Source organism: Triturus cristatus, chromosome 7, assembly GCF_964204655.1.
Source record: "Triturus cristatus chromosome 7, aTriCri1.1, whole genome shotgun sequence".
NCBI classification, from domain to species: Eukaryota; Metazoa; Chordata; class Amphibia; order Caudata; family Salamandridae; genus Triturus; species Triturus cristatus.
Genome location: NC_140590.1, coordinates 1133988725 through 1133996487, shown reverse-complemented (window position 1 = coordinate 1133996487; position 7763 = coordinate 1133988725).

The following is a 7763-nucleotide window of genomic DNA, read 5'->3' as shown; positions in this document are numbered from 1 at the left end:
TATATCGATGAAAATTACCGGTAAGTAATGATGCCATTCACAGCAAGTAGTGTTGTTAACCAATGGTGATCGTTACTATTACAACCTCCCCCAACCCCCTTTCCTTGACCCCAGTCCCTGCTCTTCCTGTTCTGCAACTTCTTCATGCTTTTCTCTCTGTCTGCTTTTTCGGGTAGGAATACAAAATCCATAGCTAACTCTTAAGTTTTGAAAATCTCTAGAGAATTTCCAGATTTTAAGGTGATTATTAAATGTGCAGTTTTTTCTGTAAAACTCCTGCTGCAGATTTGGACTGTTCCTACTCCTTGGAGTAATTTTGTTTTCATGTTTGGGGTTGTATGACATGACATGGTGGTTAATTATATCGACACACAGTTATTTGGTATGCCGTAGATTGCCCACCACTACACGGTCATGGTAAGTATAGTATATCGGTTTTTGCCTTCACATCATCCCCTAACCCTCTTAATGATGGTTTTCATATATTATGCTCACCTATACTTCCCTTGTGATGTAGTGGTATAATAAAGTAGCCTATTCAATAGAAGTTTTGGCATGCACTATATATAGTGATGGTATACCATATTTGCAGAAAGTTTTCTTAAGGTCGTTAGGAAAACCTGCCCCCTTGGAAACCTGCACTGCTCTTTGTTCAGGTGAAACTGGTTTTCAGATGATCTGGGAATTCCTAATTCATAGTGGCATGTTGGGAAAGGGCAGGGTATTCCTGTTTCATAGTAGAATTTCTGGAGAAAGTTAGCTCATCTATATTTTGGGATGATCTCGGTAAATTGTGCTAACTATTCTCCCGGGTTGAGAGGTCTGGGAGGTGTGTCACAATTTGTTTTTTTTGTGACAGCTCCATTGAACACCGTACCATTGACAGGGTAGAGTCAGTGGCTCTGCTTTGTGAGGGAGTGGTGGTGGTGTTTCTTTGTGAACTGTGGAGCAGGGGCCACGTGGCACTCAAGGCCCACATGTGCACTAGCACTTTTCTTCAGAATGCTCTCGTTCATGAAAGCCATTGTGGCAATGGTCACAATGAGTGCCACTTTAAACACATGGGACCAGGGGGTATTGCAGAGAGGAAGGACATTGGGTGCCAAGTCCATGGGACAGGAGCCAAGCTAGGTTTTCAGAATAACCACTTACGGTGTAAATTATGTAAATATAGGTTAATTATATGTAAACGTATCATGTGTATATCCTACAAATCTGTCATGGAACCTAGCGCAATCGTATTCTTTTGCCTCTGCCTTCTCCTAGGATTCAGAGGCCTTGCAGGGATCAGGCATCTGAGTGCAAAGCACTCCCTCACGTTAGACAGACCTTACAGGGACAGATCTATGACAACAGGGCTCTCTGGAGGTCATTAATATGGGCCAAGTTCTTTCTACCCTCCTGGTAGAGAGATGTCCTAAGCATCTGTCTCGAGATTGTGGGTTTGGAGTTCCATTCTTATCAGTGGCGGCTGCCACTGAGTAGCACAGGTAGGGCGGTGGTTGGGGCTGGTGGGCGATAGAAAAATAAATTTAAAAAATGACCTACCTTGCCGCCGGATCGCTGCCTCACCTTGCGTCATCCTCTTCTGCTCCTGCTTGAAGCAGGAAGCACAAACAGGCTCCCCTAGCCAATCACAACGCTGCAATGCAGCATTGTGACCAGTCTGAGCGCTGTGGTTTGACGCTCAGATAGGCAGTGGGAGCCTGTGCATGTTCCCCACCAGGCTGTGTATTACAGCCTGGTGGGGAACATGCAAAGTGTGCATGACTGTTTGGCTGGCCCAAAACAGTTGGCAAAACAGTCATGCCCACCACTCCTCCCCGTGCTGGCTGTGACACAGCTAAGCCCCGCCCCATAAATCGTAATAATAAAAAGATAATAACGTAGTGTTATTATCATTTTATTCTTCCTTTATCCACTGCTCAAAATGCAGTGGGGCGAAGCTCCTCCGCCCTAGCTGAGGAGCCACAACTGATCCTGATGGAGAACTTATCAAGGCATCAAAAAGATGTAACTGTCCAGTGGCAAAGGACCAAAGTCTGTGTTCAAGAAGGGTCACGTGCCTTATAAGTTATCCGCACTCCTGTCAGTAAGAACTGTAAAGATTAGGAGCATGCTGGACACTACCTTTTTAATTAGAAAGAAAGCACACTTAGGTAAAAGTCAATGTTAGTAAACTCACTAGACACATTGTATAAAGAGTAGGGCAGAGATACGCAACATAAGGAGCTCAGATGAGCAGCTTTGAAAGCTCTGTGCTCTTGCACATACGGCACAGCACAGGCAATAACAAGTCTGGTCACCCTAAACATTGGAACCCGGACCAGTGCCCGTCTTTGACAGATTCAGCACCTGCGAAACAAACATGTGCACCCAGGTCTCAGTGCTCACATTTCCACGTACTTAGGCGCTATCGCAGAAGAAATAACACGGAGATCCTGGCTCATGAATATCGAGTACAAGAATATCGAAGTGCAATAATATCGTGGACAAAATATCGAGGGACAAAATGCTGAAAGGTAAGCACACAGAGGGGAGTATGGATTTACTATTCTTAACTCCACATTTACGTACCTTGAAGATATAGATGTTGTCAAGGTACATATATGAGGGTTAGGTAGAGAAAATCCATGCATGCTTACCTTTCGATATTTTGTCCACGGTCAGTGGCAGCTCCTCCGCTAGGCGGAGGATCGTCACCCAGCTGCTTTTTTGCAGTGAAACAAAAGGAAAATAAAATGATAATAACTTTCGTTATTATAATTTTATTTTCTCCTACTTATGTAGCGTTACGTGAGGGGGGGCAGGGGCAGGGGAGGAGTGGTAGGCAGCACCCTCCTAAGTGCGCAATGACTGCTTAGCTGGCCCTCTCGGGCTGTCCATGCAGGCTGCATCGCAAGTCTACATGGAGAGCATGCCCAGGCCTCTAGTCAGCGGCTGAGCGCTGAAACACTTTGCTCAGACCAATCACAGCACTGCTAAGGCATTGTTGTGATTGGCTGACTGGGAGTCTGGGTGTTCTTCCTGTGGCAGAGTGAGGGAGGACTACGGATGAGAGACGCGGCGAGGAAATGGCGAAAAGGTAAGTTTTCATTTAATTTTATATACCTGCTTCCCCCCGCAAATCCCGCCCCGCACCCCTACCTTTGATCCATGCCAGCAGCCATTCTCCACGGTATTCTTGTCCTATGACGTCCTGGACTCAATACGCAGGAGCTGCGCCTGGCTCGAGGCGGGTGCAAATACTAGGATCATGGCATGTCCCGGTACCATTCCTAATCATTTTTTAGATGCTTTCCGCTCGTAGTCTGAAAATCCCGCAAAAAAGATTGGCAAGAGATCAAAAGTATAAAATGTTGTTTTGCTTTATTTGAACTAAGGAGGCTCACAGGGTTCAGCCAGAGCAATACAAACACCAACACCAGTCACAGGAAATGTGCCAGGATGTTTTGCTTGTTTAGTTTAAAGCTATCCTAAGCTTCATCCTTAACTTCTGCAAAACTGAATGTTTTGCTTCTGTGTAACTCTTGGGGACAGATCACAAAACTGTTATGTTATGTTCTATTTATTTCTAAAGCACACTAATTACCCAAGAGGGTATCGAGGCGCTTGGCAGGTGTGTCGGTGTGAGGTTCCCAAGGTGCTTATAGGAAGAGCCAGGTCCTCGGCTTCGTGCGGAACTCAAGAAGTGAGGAGGAGGCTCTGATGTGTTGAGGGAGGCCGTTCCACATCATGGTTGCAATTTAGGAGAATTCCTAGTGGTTGTTTCATCAACAGCGCTTGTATTAGAAGATAAATACACATATCCCTTCAGGATATTATGTCATGTTCTGTACATCTGTTTATCTCTACTGTTCTTAGGTCCTGATCTAGTGTTTGACTGACAGGTACTGTCACAAATGTGGCGGATATCATGTGTTCCTTATTACAAATGCATTAGGATATAAGGCGCATGTCATAAGGTGAAAGGGATATCCATCATGTTTGCGATGGAGTACCTGTCTGCCAAACTCTAAATAAGACCCCTGGGACTTTAATAGTCTGAATGTCCCATAGGTTCTCTCTTGAGGTGTAAGTCCCAACCCCCTTCTTTGTCTGGGTCCCAGTGACCCTACTGCACAGTAATTTAGTATTTCTTAAAGAGGTGTGTCCTCAGCTCTTCTCTAAATTGGGATAGGATCGAGATGGTCCTGACCGGTATGGGAATGTCACTCCAGCTTCCGATTGCATAGATAGAGCCTGATGCTGTTCGGGCGCTGGGTGTGCATAGAGACACTGGAGGTGGTGAGCCTGTCAGCTAGATAGGCATACGTGCCGGTCATAATGGCTTTGTAGACAATGTATGTGGTTTTGATGGTGGCCTGGGCCTGTAATGAGAGAAGGCGTAGTGTAATGTGATTGTCTTTCTTCAGGCCCTTGATGAGGCCTTGTAGTGGCATTTAGGATGCCTTAATGGGGGAGGGGGGAAAGTTAATATAAAGACTGAGAGGCTATTGAGCCAGACATTGGCACCATTTGAATGGCAGTCCTGGAGTTACTTTTTGGGAGGAACAGTTTCACTTTCTTTAGAGGAAGAAGCTAGGAGCATGTACTCCTGGTTCAGCAGCCTAGCCTTCAGGAGTCTGAAGATGAGAGGGTCTCCTGTTTTTTTTTTAAATCAGGAACCTGCCCACTGAGTGGTCACCTACCAATGATTAGTTGAGGTGTCACTCAAAGGTTTAAAATTAAACACTATCCTGATGTTCAACTTTCTCTTCCCATAATTCAACGCCAGAGTAAGTTTCCTTTGCCACTAACAATAGGGCAACATAGTACATGTGAACAGCGACCACAATTGGCGCAGGGGTTGTTTTCAATAATTCCACAGCCAGAGGCATACGTTGCCAGCTTTAGCACCAAAACAGGAGGGTCCCTACAGCTCTACCTTGTGGTGTTTGCAAAGAGACTACAGCATGAAGTATCCACCTCACACACCACAGACACACACACACCACACACACACGTCTTTCACAATCATGCCATGTCTTTCACTGTCTGCTGTAGAAAGGAAGGATGAAATGTCAGTGGCAGAAGGGGCCATTGGCCTCAGTTTCATTGTCTCCAGTTGGTGCTGGACATGGTCGCCCTCGAGTTTGCCAATGTCTACAAGCTGTCAGTGCTTGCAGCAGATATCAACCGAAAACCCGCTGTGGTTTACGCCATCTTCTGCCTGTCTGTGCTGGTGGGGCGTAAACCCTGCATTAGTCGGTCTGACATACGGAGCAAAAGAAGCTGTGTTGACATATTGGTGGGTGCACATGGAGTGGGCCTGTCAAGCCAGGAGATGAGGCGAGAGTGAGGAGTTCTGAGTTCATTAAATGGGGTAAGGCACCAAGTAAATTGGAATAAACTGTGGGTAGGCAAAAGTACCCCAAATTTTCAAGGGCTGCAGCATTCAGAGGCATAACAACAGCTTCAATCCTGCAGGTGCGGTAATATCAAGCCACTACACTTATCAGTAGCAGTCATACAGGAACACCACATCAATGTTAGATCGAAGCAAGCAAACATGCTGAAACAACTCCCTAATAACCTTCCGCCTGCAAGGGTGCAGACGAAGCAGTGCGCTGGGGATTCTAAGAAACACGGTGGGAAAAGGACCCGAGCAGATACACAATTATGCATTGATCTGTAAAGCATTTCAAGTCCTGCATGTATTCCAAGAAATCTGGAATTCGGTTTTGGGATATGCCATATGGTCTGGGCTTCTGGGAAATGTAGTCTTTCAGAGGAAAAACATCCTGTCTTTTAGAATGTCTGACCCTACTCTGAAACCAAAGGCAAGTTCTGCACATAGTCCAAGTAGGTCAGTACAGGGATATGGCACAATGTCACCTAAGTTAGTCCAGAATTGGAAAGTTTCCCAGTTATGCCCGTTCGTGGGAGGCATCAGAGTGCGGGCAGTGAGTCGTGACAATGCTCTTCCTAATAATTGTATTTAGCCTTGTGGCAAAACATGCAGCCAGGAAGGGCTGCAGTCAAAGCAAGTACACAGAAAAAGAAAACAAACACACTACTTCCACAGAGTGCGCGTGGCTGAGGCCCGCCAATAGAGGTCAACCACAGGAGATGGCGAAATATTCCAAAGACACAATGAAAAATATTCAGAAGGAGCTCACTAGGCAGACGACTTACCTACAAGATGCATTCTTCCATGTCTATTGTGTGCATTCCATGTGACTGGTGCCATGAGGGCCAGAATGCCAAAAACTGTAAAATTGGACCCTGGAAGGAGATCCTGCACCCATGAGAACATATGAAGGGCGGCTGGCCTTGAGGCCGCTCCCTCCATGCTCACCCGCATCTTCTACTCTAGCTCCCAAGCAACTGTCTCTCAAGCAGCACTCCCTCCCACCATTTGATTAGCATCTATGATTTTAGCATGAAAGCCAGATGGCATACCTACATAAATTATCCAAACAACAATAACAGATTCATCAAAATATCTAAAGACGTGACAATTTCCCTTAACAGTTGCATTTCCAAGCAGCAAATTCCTCATATAAAACAATGGTTGACCTACAACTCTCTCTTTTTATTTTATTTTGCTTAATTCAGGTGACGTGGATTTCCTGTACCAAAGCTGCAAAGAATTTTTTTATTTTTTATTGCATACACTGGCGTATATTAGGTCTCATACTAAGAAAATAGGTTGCAAGCCCGGCCAGTAAGTAGGGATCTTGTAGGCAGTGTCAAAGCCATCTCGGGTTTAATAAGAGCCCCACCATATAGTAACTTAAAGATGGGCATCTTAGGCAAAATTTTGAAACCCTCCAGCTCCTGGGCGCTCTGCTGCCCCTGACCCTTGAGCGATAGTTCCTGTAGGCTGCCCTTGGTCTGTGTAGCGGCTCCTGCTGGTGTTGTGACTCCTGGCACATACTCTCTCTTTAGGATGACGACCATGGCGATATCCCCAGTGGACTTTTGATTGAGATCGCACGCTTGCTGGTCTTCTCCTAGTCCGGGTTTGGTCTCTCATTGCCGGTGTCTTCTGTGTCAAAGGCTCCGCATCAAGGAGATGTGATCCCCTGTGAATCCTTACCTGTGAAGTGCTGAATGGCGCATTCGCGACACGTAGCGCCTTCATGGTTAGTGGTGAGTTTGGGGCCAGGCGATGCTCTACTCTCCCTTGACTCAACCCAAGGTCCACCGATGCTTGGGAGGGACCCATGCTCAAGGGCAGGGCTTGCTGCCAAAATGCTGGACTAGGCTTCGCCTGCCGCACCTTTCCAGGAGCATGCAGAGGCCACAGAGTTCCTCTTGTCATGCCAAGGGGCAATGCCCTACTCCAGGCCCACCTTGTCCATATAATCCTATAGGGAGGGGCTATTTTTCCAGGCAGTTTGGGGGGTTTCTCTGAGTAATATTCCCATCAAAAATGTCTGGCTTCTGTTAGCTTAGGATGTTCCTCTGGTAGTGCCCACCCCTTACCCAGGCCACAATGGTTGCCCACCTTTGTGGCCCCTGCTGTAGATCCCTCTACCTCCAAAAAAGAATCCCAGCTGAGGCAGGCATTCTTTCCGCTCTTCCTGGCATGTTTTGTGGGTTGAAGCAGAGCCAGCCTCGCGCCACGCGCTGCCGTCGCCTGTGCCAGGCTGACCCTGGATGCCGAGTCTCCTGGCGCCGGGGCGATGTCAGGGCAGAACAACACAGACGGGGCCTGGCTCAGTCTGTGTTATTCACGGCTGTGCTCTCACGCAACTGTATTGTTTTCCTTCACA